Genomic DNA, 13597 nt, shown 5'->3' on the forward strand with positions numbered 1-13597 from the left:
ACTAATAATTTCATAATCTCAAGACCGTCCTAAGCTTGTTCAGACATTTCTCTTTCCACAACAATTCTTCTGTTCACTACAACTTTTCACATTTTTGCATTGTCTTTAGAATGAAAAGAAATCCCAAAGATATAGATTTTGAAGAGGACTTTTTCTTCTTAGGCTTGGCAGATTGATTTTCTTGAGGTTAGGAGGACTAATGAGTAAACTCTTAGATTCAAAATGTTCGTCTTTCTTATTCTCCCAATCAGAATCAGACTCTTGCTTATCACCACTCGACTTAGAGAAACTTGTCCCAACATTACTCCCTTTTCCTTTGCCTTTCTACCTCAACATCTTAGTAGGAACATTGTGAAGGAACTTGTTTTATAGAGAACCTTTGAGTGGAAGCGGATTGTCCAAATCCCATTTCGATTGAAAACAAATATTTATAGGAAACAATACATATTATGCATTAAAACATAAATTACAGCATGCTTTTGAAATAAGAAACAAGTTTTAAGAGATTATACCTTTGAAGAACTCTTCTTCACGTTAATCCCTCGAACCAACTCGAACACTACAAACAAGCACGAACACTCCAAACAACAACAAGAACTTGAACCAAAGGGAGAGGACATTACCACTTAGTTACCTTGGTATTCTCGGGGTGAGAACCTAGGAGTGGTGAGCTCTCGCTATTTTGGTTAGGAGGGAGTTTGTGGTTTGGAGGAGGAAGACGATTGAAGGAAGAACCAACACTATCACATAGAGTTTTGTTCTATCGTGTAGGCGATCAAGTCTATCACATAGACTTTCTGAGTTGATCGTATAGTCTCTCAATCGTGTAACACTAGATTATGGAAAAAATAAAATCATATTTTATTTATCCCAACTTGCCACAAAAACCGATAACTTCCCACTAAGGTAGTTAGAGAGAAAAAGGAGATAGTTATCAAATATAATTAATAATATAAATAAATATGATAACCAATTTATCATATTATATTTATAATTTATAATTTTAATATTGCATCATACAATATATAAACCATAGTTATTTTTCTCTATTTTATGGCATTTAATATGAATCATATTTATATTAAATTTAACAACTATAAATCTTATTCATAAAAAATATATTTGAATCATATTCAAATATTTGTTCCTCCAATTAAACAATAATGTATCAAATACATTATATCAATTATAATTGAATTAATTTAATTATATCATATATAATTAAATTCCCTCTTATTAATTTGAACATTTTAAATTAACCCAAAAACTAACTGTCAACTAAATCCTTTGAACTACCAAAGGGACCTTATGGACCTGTAGCTTGAAGCTCCAACGGTACGTGAACAAATAATTAAACTCTTTAATTACTTTATCCATCATCCGTTAACTGTCGGACACTCCACTAAAGACCAAAGTTGCACTCTTCGCACTACAAATATATTTTTGTGTCCATTGGATATAACCAATCAATAGAACGATAATCCTTCACAAATTACTCGTAAGTACAATTGGTTCAATTTACCATTTTGCCCCTATAGTTACATCTAACTCTTTAAGTACCACTGATCTCTCTACTGAACAATAGATCATAGTCCTACTATGACCAAACCCCTCTCTGGCCAAGAGAGGGTGTGGTGCCACATTGTTCAAGACCCAGAATCAGTTCTTAAAGGAGCAATTTATCTACTTACCCCTGCTTCGGGGAAGGAGTGAATTCCATCTTATGTAGTTGAATTCCCAACTCTCCAATCAAACGAATCCCCAAAATGGTAGGCTTGTTGAGTCGATGATCTGGCCACGCTCACCCACACAAAGCAAAGGACAACCCTTATAGACAGGAGTTCACAACTCACTCAGGATTAAGGTCATGTTACCTATGGTCATCCTAGTGAAATGAAAGTCTCTATTATGAATGGTGTTATATAACGAGACTAAACATTTTGTGGTCCGGTCTTATACAAATTTCTTTGTATAGAATATCCCCGCTCGCATGTTTAATACATAAATGATCAGGATTAGATTATTTGTATCACTTTACAATATTTGTAACACCTACAAAGCGGGTCATACTCGTAATTCTACCAGGATAAGGTACCCTGCCTTATCCATATACTACAGACCATTTAGGTTATCACTTAAACATGATCCAGCTGTATGTCTCTACATGCATGTTTTAAGTTACAACGATAGCCTTGGATGTTAGTTTATTGATTTATGGTTAATGCAACTAAAATATCATATATTTAATAGACAGGGTGGATAAAATATCATATATTATTAATCACATAAATGTTTGTTCATATAATATTTATAAACTATAGGACCTTATGAGATTTAGGACATCAACCCCAAAACATTTCCTTCCGATTTGTCATTAGCAGAAACTGACACATGTTCACTTTCGTCTCTTCATCTGAATCTTCAGAAATATTCTCCAATGTTTTATCCTTATTCTCAATAGTAGAATCAACAAAGGGAACACTTCATCCATTCACCTTGGCTCTCCCTAGATGAGAGACTCCCTTTCTCGTACACTTAGACTCCTCCTAAGTAATGATATCAGTGAAAAACGTCTTAGGCTCCCTCTAAGATTGAGACTCCCTTTCTACTAGACTTAAGCTCTCCTTAAGCTGTGAAACTCCTTCTAACTTGTACATTATCTTTCCCTCTCAAGTGAAGTCCCCTTCACACGTCTAGCTTATGATCACTTAAGCTTGAGAATCCTTTCTCAAGAAGACAACTAATTAAACACACAGAAAACTCAGAGTATGTCTTTAGCCTCACAACAACACAATCTTCAACACTCTCGTAGATTGACAAGAATACTTGTGATTTCACAAGAAAAACGATACTTCAAACCAATTATTATTTTAGTCATTATGGAGTCAAAATGAGTTAATAATATAGAAAAACCAATTATTATTTGAGTAATTATATACGATCAAACCAATTATTTCAACCACAGTTTGATTAAAGTGAACAAAACTAAGTAATAATTGACATATACTCTTACTTCAAAATCTAAAATAAACAAAAGTCTTATACGAGAAAATTTCTAGTATAATCGTATTATGAAAAGTTTTCCATACATCTATTAATTACATGCCACAAAAGTAGCATTTAAAAATTAAGTGGATTTCATAAAATAAATGAATAATAAATAAATAAATCATTTAATGATGTGTCAAATGATAAATGAGGTAATATGTACTAGTAGTACTAGGTTTTTTTTCGATATTATATAGTTATTTGAACCAAAATTTAAAGCATAAAGGGAGGCATCCTACCAACTTACAATGAGAGAGAAGGACCCATTAGAAAAAGAGAAAAAAAAAAAGTGGAATGTTTTAGGGGAAAAAAAGGACAAGAATGAAAAAGTAGAAGGTGGAAGGGGAAAATGTGGGTCCTAATGAAGATGAAGATGATTTAAAGGATAGGACAGTAAATAAATGATGGAATTAATGAAAGTTTTTTTTAGATGAATGGAGGGATGTAAATGAGCCAGTTCTCCACTGCCACTGTTTACAGTTTTCCATTACTGTCATTGAAAATCAGCACTCTCCTTCAATTGCCTTTTGGGAACTGCCCATTTTAATTTTCTTTATATACACACATATATATACATCTATATTACATATATATCAATTTTATATTTATTATTAAGAAAAATTTTATAAATAAAAAAATGTCAAATTATTTTTAAAAAATACTGATAGACACTAATATACTTCTATTAGCGTCTATTAGTGATAGACTTCTATCAGTTTCTTTTTTGTTTTACAATTTTAATATATAATTCATATAAAAAAGGATTAAAATTTTAATATAAATATTTTTTTTTATTTTTCTATTTTTGAAAATACTCATAATTATTTGGTTAACTCTTTAAAGATGGCTTGGTTCTTGGACATTAACATTTTTTTCCTACAATTTTAGTATATAATTCATTTTTACATAACTTAAATTTGTTTTCCTAAAACTCTACATTTGAAATGAGAATTAAATTTATGCCTTGGAATTTGATTAAGAATGGGATAAAGTACAAGTTATCACTTTCCAAACGGTTAAGTTTACGTGTGTTGGTCCTTCCATTTAAAAAAGATCCTTTATAAGCAAGGTTTAAAATAGTGATGTCAATAGAAATATTGAAGTTCCAGTTTTATAGAAATATCGATGTTGATGAAAATCTTCAAGAAATTTTATGAAAATTGAAAAAAAGTGATAGAAATTGTTATAATTAGTTAATGAGACTTTGATTGTGGCTTAATCAAACTATAATTGACCATTTTTAATCATCGTTTCTATAAGCTAAGATAACATTTAGATGTATATTATAAATGTTTGTATAAATATGGATGAAAGAGCATAAATTCAAGAAAAAAAAAGGAAAAATAATTACAAAATAATATCAAATATTGGTAATTATTTACAATATTAAAGAATGGGTGAAATAGTTGTATATAAAATTCAATGGAAAATATTTGAATGAAGGTAAAAATAAATATAGGTTGTTTTTCTCAAATTTTGTTAATTGAAAATCAAAGTTTGGACGGTAATTAAAGAAACAAAACTCGCACCAATTCAATTTTGAGGTTTGAAGTAAAACATAAATATATGATCTTTTGTGGTTTTTTTCAAATTCGATTTCTTTGGAAATAAAAATTTTGAATTGAAAATAAAACTATAAGTTGAGAAAAGTTGGAAATTAGAAAAAATAGTACATTGAAAAAACTTCATCATTCATCAAAAAATGACATTGGCATGTGTGATGTGTAATCATAACCATAAAATTGAAAAACTTGAATTAACATAAACTAGTTAATTCCTAAAAAAATTCAAATCTTTTCGAAATGAGAGCAAACAAATTTTTTCCTACCAAAATTTCAAGATCATCGGAATTTTAGAATTTTGATTTTTTTTATTACTATACTAACAAGTCAATAACTTTCAATTTTATATCTAGTATATCCTTAACATATTCGAAAATATTTAAATTTAATGGATTTATTAGATATAAATTTTGATTCTAGTTTAGTAGAACACTGGTTTTTTTTTTTCTTTCAATTTTATAAACAATAGATTTGAGATTTTTTTAAAAAAAATATATCAAATAGATCAATGACCTATTGACATAAAATTGAAAGTACAAATATTTATTAACTATTAAAAAGAAGTCTTGGGACAATATTAAACCATAAATTGAAAGTTTAGAGATCTATTATCAACTTTTTAATGTTCAAAGATCTACTAGATACAAACTTGAAAGTTTAGAGATTTTATAGATATTTTTTAAAATTTAGAGACCTATTACACACAAACTTAAGTTCTAGGGACTAAACTTATAATTTAACCTTAATAATTTTAGTTTGGTCCAAATTTGAAATAACATGATTGTTTTTTTCCCCCAAAATTTCAAAAGTTGTTCTCTATTGTTCTCTTATTTGATAATATGTTTATGATGATTATATATACAAATATCTTTAGGATATGATTTTTTCTCAAAAAGAAAGAAAGAGATGATTTTTTTTTTCTTTTTCTAAAGATAATCATTAAGATATGATTTAGTTGGTTGGACAATACCAGATAGAAGTGTATTAAAATTAAACCTTACTCTCATACATTTTAGCCTTTTCTTCTATCATATCTTAAAACTTTTTTTTACCATAAGGATAGGGGGATTCTAATATAGATCCCATGGTGAATAACATTCACATGTGACAGTTGAGTTATGTTCTTTTCGACCTCAAATCTTAAATTTTAAAACCTAAATCTTAGATTACAAAATCTTACTTATAGTTTAGATTGTTGTCTTGAAAAGTTGAATTTTCATATATACGTGTATGTATGATGTATGAGGGAATGACAAATTATAATTATTAGACATCCTTTTTCAAGAATACTAAATCTTTAGATGTCTTGAAACTTGAAAAAATGTGAGAGAAAAAAACACTCACATATGATAGTTGAGTTATACCGGTTTTGGCCTCAAATCTTAAATCTTAAAACCCTAAATCTTAGGTTACAAAATCTTGCTTATGGTTTACATTATTGTCTTGAAAGGTGAGTTGAATTTTTCATATCAATATATGTATTTATATGTGTGTGTGTATATATATATATATGTATATATGTGATTGGTGAGGGAATGACAAACTATATTAATTAACCATCCTTTTAATCTCAAGAATAAATCTGTGAATGTTTGAAACTTCAAAAAATGGTGGATTTTTTTTTTAAAAAGATGAGATAAACACCATTTATTAAATTAAAGATAATAAAAATGATAACTAATTTATCTGAAAGAAAAAAAAAGAAAAGAAAAGAAAGGTAATTCTTTTAAATAGTAAAATTACTAGAAATGTTTCTAAATATAGTAAAATATATTATTGTCTATTACTAATGGACACTAATAGATACTACTACTGATAGACATTATTACTAATACACAATATATTTTGTTATATTTATTTTATCTCAATAAAAAGAAAAAGAAAAGAACTTATATCATAAACTATTGTTTTTTTAAGGAATAAACTCTGGTTACTCTTATTTTCATATCTTGTTTCATCTATATTTCTTACTTTTATTATTTTTAGAAAAGTAATATAATATATTCAAATACTATCTTAAAAATAAAAAAGAACATAGTTTAGTTGGCACACGTATGTACTAAAGACGGAAAGGTATGGGGTTTAAATTTTTCACTCCATTTGTATTTTTTTTTTTTTTTTAAAAAAAACCTAACTTAAAAAGTCACAATACCATTTCAGGAAAAATTTGTAAACTCATAAAAATATAGTTTGAAAGAAAAATTGAGAAAAGAATTGAAATTCTATATATAGTTTAGGGATAAGCTATACGTTGAAGAAAAATATTGAAATTAATGTGTGTTAAAAAATAGATAAGAGTAGAAATATTTTTATCAAAATGAACATAATTTGATGGTAATTAACATTTACTCATTCCCTTGATCACGTAAGAGATTCATATTCACATATTCACTCGTACCGAAGAAAATAATGTTTTTATAATTGACTTAAAATATTTTTACTTTAAAACAATGAAAAAAAAAGGAAAAGAAAAAGGTAATTTTTGTTTTTGTTAATTATGGATTGAGATTAGATTAATTATTGATATATGTTTCATGGGAAGAAGAAAACTAAAGAAGAAAAGTCATTCTTCTAAAATGAGAGATTTAAAACAATATGTAGATGAACCATGTTGATGACTTCCTTTGTGTATAGTCTTTCCATTTTTTTCAAATGAAAATTTCTAATTTTCTTCCAATGATAAATCTTTTCATTTTGATAATTGTAAAGAGCCAAAGTAAAGAGAAAATATTAATTAATCATCCAATAATTTTAAGAAATTGTCTCTTCATTCCTTAATTTGTATAGAAGTCATTGGTGATATAATAGTTTAAATATAAATATTATTTTAAGTAAACAATAAAAAAAAGTCATTTGATTTATTTATTATTTTTTTTGTTAAAATACCATTTGTGTCTTGTACTTTACATTTTGTTCTACCTTAGAACGTGTAGCTTCCAAGATCCAATTTTAGTCTAAGAATTTGAATTAAATTTTAAATTTAATATCTGAAGGTTAATTTTTATGAAAATTGGCTAAATAATATAACAATAATTTTTATGAAAAAAAATATTTTCAAAATTTACTGTAAAAATAATAAATAATAAAATATTTTTTGTTTAAATCATCAACAAACAACTGAAATTATATTGAAAGTACAAAAATTAAAATTCAAGCAAACTTCAAAGTAAAAAAAAAAATAAAAACTAAGTATTTTAACCTAATATTTTTTTTATAGGATGAGAAAATCATTTGACCATTTTTGAAATAAAATAAAGATTTTCTACTATGTTCACATTACTAATATTTTCATTACAATGTATTTTTAATGTGAATGTTGAACTAGATTTATTTCTTGTGTTGATGTTGAAGTTAAGAGTACAGAAAAATATCAATGTATCGATGAAAATAAAGAATAAAAACACAATAATAATGAAGAGGAAGTGGAGATAGTGGAGGGGAAGGGGGGAAAGGGGCAGGATTTGCAGGTGGTGGTGGGGGATTGGATTGGCAATGGCATGCATTAGGATTCAGGTTGACCAATCTTTGACCTGCATAAGTAAATTAGCTGCAGATACCCACCCATTCATGGGGGACCACCCCCTCCACCCTTCAATAAAGTACTTTTTTTTTTCTTCTTTTTCAAACTATAAAATTTATGAAAATTTATAACGGTGGAAATTTGAATATGTTATTTTGTTAGTGTGCCACATATATTTGACATTTTATAAATATAAAAAAAAATTTCGTATATGCTCTAAACATTCAATTGATAGAGAGAGAAAAAAAGATAGAGAAAAGTGACAATCTGACATATGACGGTCGATGGAGGTAAGCAATAGGAGAGACCATGTTGGTTGGTGAACCAGAGATGTGAGAAGGGGGGTTGTTACATGCAAAGAAGAAGTTTAGATTTATTATTATTATTATTATTATTAATTTAAGTGGATCATTATAAAGTATATCAACTCAGTCGAGTGCATCAGTAGTATAAACGAGTGCATTATTATCAAGTTTATCAACAACATATCAGTCAAACGTATGAATAATATATCAGTCAAGTATTAATATGATAAAATAGTGCATCATTATTAAATTTATCAATAGTATATCAATTAAGTATATCATTATTAAGTATATTAATCAAGTGTATCAAATTTATTAGTAATATAAACGAGTGTATGATAGACAAGTATATCAAATATATCAATCAAATATATTAAGCTTATTAATAATATAAACATGTGGGCTACAGAACTAATTAATGTACTTTGTTTTACCCTTTTTACACATGCTTCAAAATTTATTTGGTTTCCAATTTAATTTTATATTTATTTTATGGTTGGATTGTAAATATAGTTCCCGAAGTTAGTTTCTAAATTCTAAAAAATAGCTAGCTAACAAAATTTTAAAATTTAAATATAGTGTTTAATAGTCTTCAAATATTTAAATGTATCTAATGGCCCTTTGATTTTCTTAGTTTTCTATCTAGTATTTTTTTTTTAAAAAAAAATTAAGGATTTATTATATTTAACTTCAAAGGTTTGAGAATTAAATTTGAAATTTAGCCTAATTTTATTTTTATTTTTCTATATTTATAAAAAAACAAACTATATTGTTATATATGTATATATATATGTTTGCATACTGAAATCTGCAATTCTTTTTTAAGAAACTAGTTTTGTGAAACAAATTATTTAATTCTGAAAATTGGAAATTATTTCATTTTAGTTCAAAATAAAATAAATGAATTATTTATAAACAAGTAAATTGAAATGGAAAATTATCATTATGAAGCAAAACAAATTACACAATTAACAAAAATAGTATAACAAAAATGGTATCCGTCTTCACATGTCCAAAGGTCTACGTCTCTCACTTTCAACATCTAATAAAATTACAAGATATGTTATTTTTGCAAAAACGTAAATGTACTCTAAATTTTTCAGGGAAAAAAACTACGTTGAAAGTTTAAAATATCAATTTCGAGGAATATTTCTAGAAAAATTATAAAAATAAAAAAATAAAAAATAAATTTAAATTATTAAATGAATAATTTATTATTTTTAAATAAATAAAATTGTCTATTATTTATGTTATTTTTATATATTGTTATTTTGAGACTTATTTTTGTGTATTGTGAAAATTTTCTACGAAATAATGAAAATTTGTATGAAAATAGTAATGTTACGATCTTTATCCTTTCAATTATCCAGTACTTAACAAAAGGCAGACAGGAAAAATCCAAAGGGATTGTTTTAAATTTTTTAGTTATTATTTAACAATTAAAAAAGAGGGAAAAAAAGGGAAAAAGATAAAAGAAAAAAAAAAAGAAAAATTGAATGGAAGTATTAAAGGGAAGGGTTTGGATTGTAATGAAAATTGAATAAGAGGATGCTTCCCTCTTTGCCACTGTCAGTTCTACAACTTACTGTCTTTTCATTTACATTTCTGCAACTTTCCTCCTCCCTCTATTATATCTCTCTTTCATTTTTTTTTTTTCTTTTCTTTTTCCTTCAATATTTTTCTATAAAGATACCCCAAAGAATTGTTCTAATGATATAAAATCATCCTTTTCATATACATTAAGGGGGTGTTTGGGGTAATTATTATTTCAACACTACAATAATCATCCCTTACTATAGTAAATACTATTTCAAAACCCTCAATTAACTACCGTCAACACTATTTTTGGACGAAACATAACAAATCAATGATAATTTGAAAACGGGTCCTATTTAATTACATCTAGTGTTATTTGTACTGACATCTGGGCCCACTTCCAAAAATTTGTAATCAAAGAATGTAAATTGATTGATGAGCGGAAGAGTGTCCATTTTAATTGTGTTTGAAAATTATGTCGATATTATAACTATTACCATTGATTTAGTTTTATTGTCAAATGTTTAAATTTAGTTTACATCTTTTTATTAGGTCATAAAATTTATCATCATCATTGAACATCTTTATCTTGTCAATAGAATTAACAAATTAGTTTTGGATTTGTTAGAAGTTAGTTTCCTTTCTATTTAATTTGTCAATTGGCATTTTGTTTTACTATAGGCCACATCTTGCCTTTCTATCCATAAATACAATGCAAAAGATTTCTATCCACTTTCTTCTTCGTTCTAATCTTCTCTCTTGTTCTTTTTTATGGTCGATTCTACCATTTGTAAAAGATTATAACATATCTATTTTGATAATAAAAAATACCAATAATTTTGATATTCTAGAAAAGATATGATGTGAATATGTAATTCACAAACTTCTATAACTTTCAAATAGGTATTTAAAAGCATATAGGCTAAAATATAAAAATTGTTAAATGTTCACAATTCAAAGACTAAAACTAATAAGTTATCGTAAAAATAATATTATAATAGTCAAACATAAGACTTGTTAGATTAAATCATCAGGTAATTCAAAAGTTGTCGAATTTAATTATATCAATACTTTAACATAATTTTCTAAAATGACAAATGGCAGGATTTAACTTTTAATTTTTATTTTTTAAAAGTTAAGAATATTTATCAATTACAACCTTATTTTGTTCTATTCAAACGTTTGAAATATTTTTAAAATATTAAATTGAAATTGGAAAGATTTGAAAAGGATGTGAAAGGGAATTAAAAAGTGGTGGTAGAGTAATAGAAGAGGATGGTTTTTGGGGTGGGGGGACACGTGGAGAAGGCTGTCACTCACGTGCTATTAAAAGATGGTAGACGAATGGGGTGGCGACACGTGGTGGAAGATGGATGGATGAAAGACCAGTCAAAGAAAAGAAAAAAGCACATTGAATCAGAATGAGAGGCTGAGCTGTTGGGCTGTACTATTTCAAATCACAACAGTTGTTCTAAATATTTGTTTGCCTTTTTTGTCCCCTGGTTATTGTCTATAGGCTAAAGGCTTCTCACACTTCTCTTTCCCTTTCCCTCACTCTTTTCTTTTTTTTTTTTTTTTCTTTGGGAAAATCCCAAATAATATTTTGATTCCCATATTTTAAATTTTTTCAATTTTTGTCCATGTATATTTGAATATCAAATTTGGTTAAAATAATATTTTGGTCATTATACTTTGAAGTTTATTTAATTTTAGTTTTTGTATTTTATAGGATATTATAAAATAAGGACAGACGGGTTCAGATAGCCACGTTTGTGCAAAAAAGAATTAAGTTTTTATTACTTATTTATTTAATTTTTTAATAAGTCATTTTATTAATATTTTGTTGACTTTTTTGTTTGACCATTTTCTTGACCTTTTTTTTGCACGACCGTTTACATTCATCAGATTGTTCATTTGCTACAACTTTCATATGACCATTCATCTGCTACAATATTCATCTACCCGTTGTTTCCTCTTCTTCTTTGCTATTTAATAGAGCTCATACCTGAGAGAAGACACACAACTGATAGTTTCTTACTCCATCTTTTATTCTCATTAAATTGTTCTTCTGTTGGGAGGAACCTTCTCATCGATTCAAGTCCATTTTCCGGCAAGTGCACACCTAAATTTGGAGGCCGAGTTAACCTTGGGGAGCAGCCGATATAGCAATTAGCACCGAGGTCACACCGTAATTACTTTCAGGACAGTGATTTCTCCATGAGTAGCAACACTTCATGACATATGTTCTAACAATCTGAAAGTAGTTATCCAGATGTCGATCAAGAATGTTGGAGGTTGATTATATCCTCGCCACAGAAGCATCTATTAATACCGAGAAGGTGACCACTGTCTCTGATCTAGAATCCTCCAAACAACCTTTTATGTTTTGATAAATCAATGTAGTCCTCCGTGATTGATCCTGATAAGTACGAGAAAGACAACAAGACAATACATGGTCATCTGCTGAATCATATGATAGATTTGATGTTCGATCTGTTCGTGGTCCAAAATTCAGCAAAGCAAAGGTAATTTGAAGTATGTTGGAGTCCCGATATGGAGGAGATGATGCTGGTTGCAAAAAGTATGTGTCAGTAAATGACTACAATTTCAGATGACGTATGAGAAACCGATAGTGGAGCAGATGCATGAATATGAAAATTTAGTGGCCAACATTCTGATTGAGGGCATGAAAATGTGTGAGGTTCTCCAAACTAATGTATTGCTTGAGAAATTTACCTCATCTTGGAGCGACTACAAAAATCATCTGAAACACAAAAAGAATGATCTGACACTCCAGAAGTTGATCAGTCACATGCGCACAGAAGAAGGCAACAGGCTAAAAGATAAGCTAATTTCTGGAAATCTAAATTCAATTAGTGCTAACTTGGTTGAATCTTATGCTGTTAACAAAGATAGGTTCAAAAATTATAAGAAGTAGTCTAGAAAGAATAATTCCTCTCAAAAGAATGGACGTCAAAAAACAGTTAGTGGGAAGATTGAAAAGAAAAAAAAAATTGATTTGCTATGTATATAGGAAACTTGGGCACAAATCCTACCAATGCAGTTAAAGGAAAAGATGATGTAATTGTTGCTTTTGTGGAAGAAAACTTGGTGGAAACAAAATTGACTGGATACTTGACACTGGAGCTTCGAGACACTCCTACTTAAACCGAGAGCTCTTCCATGATTACGAGGACACTACGGAGAATGTGTGTTCATGGGTAACTCTATCATAGTAGGAGTGCTTGAAAAAGGGAAGGTTCATTTAAAATTAACCTCTAAAAAAACTTTATCCTTCAGTAATGTATTCTATGTACCTTTCTTAAGTAGGAACTTGGTACCTGGGAGTCTATTGAATCGAGCTGGACTTAAGGTTGTCTTAGAAGTTGACAAGATTGTCCTAACCAAAAATAGAGACTTTGTTGGTAATGGATATCTTGTTGATGGTATTTTTGTATTGAATATTGTCCCTGTTGCAAATATGATGAATGTTGTGTTGTTAAGTTCTAAACTGTCTGATAACATGTGGGGGGGAGAAGTCGTGCTTTCTGTCTGTTTTATTCTTAACAGAGCACCTCACAAGAAATTGAATAAAATTCCTTACGAACTTTGGAAAGGCTATGCAC

Source organism: Benincasa hispida, chromosome 10 (genome assembly GCF_009727055.1).
Source record: "Benincasa hispida cultivar B227 chromosome 10, ASM972705v1, whole genome shotgun sequence".
Classification (NCBI taxonomy): Eukaryota; Viridiplantae; Streptophyta; class Magnoliopsida; order Cucurbitales; family Cucurbitaceae; genus Benincasa; species Benincasa hispida.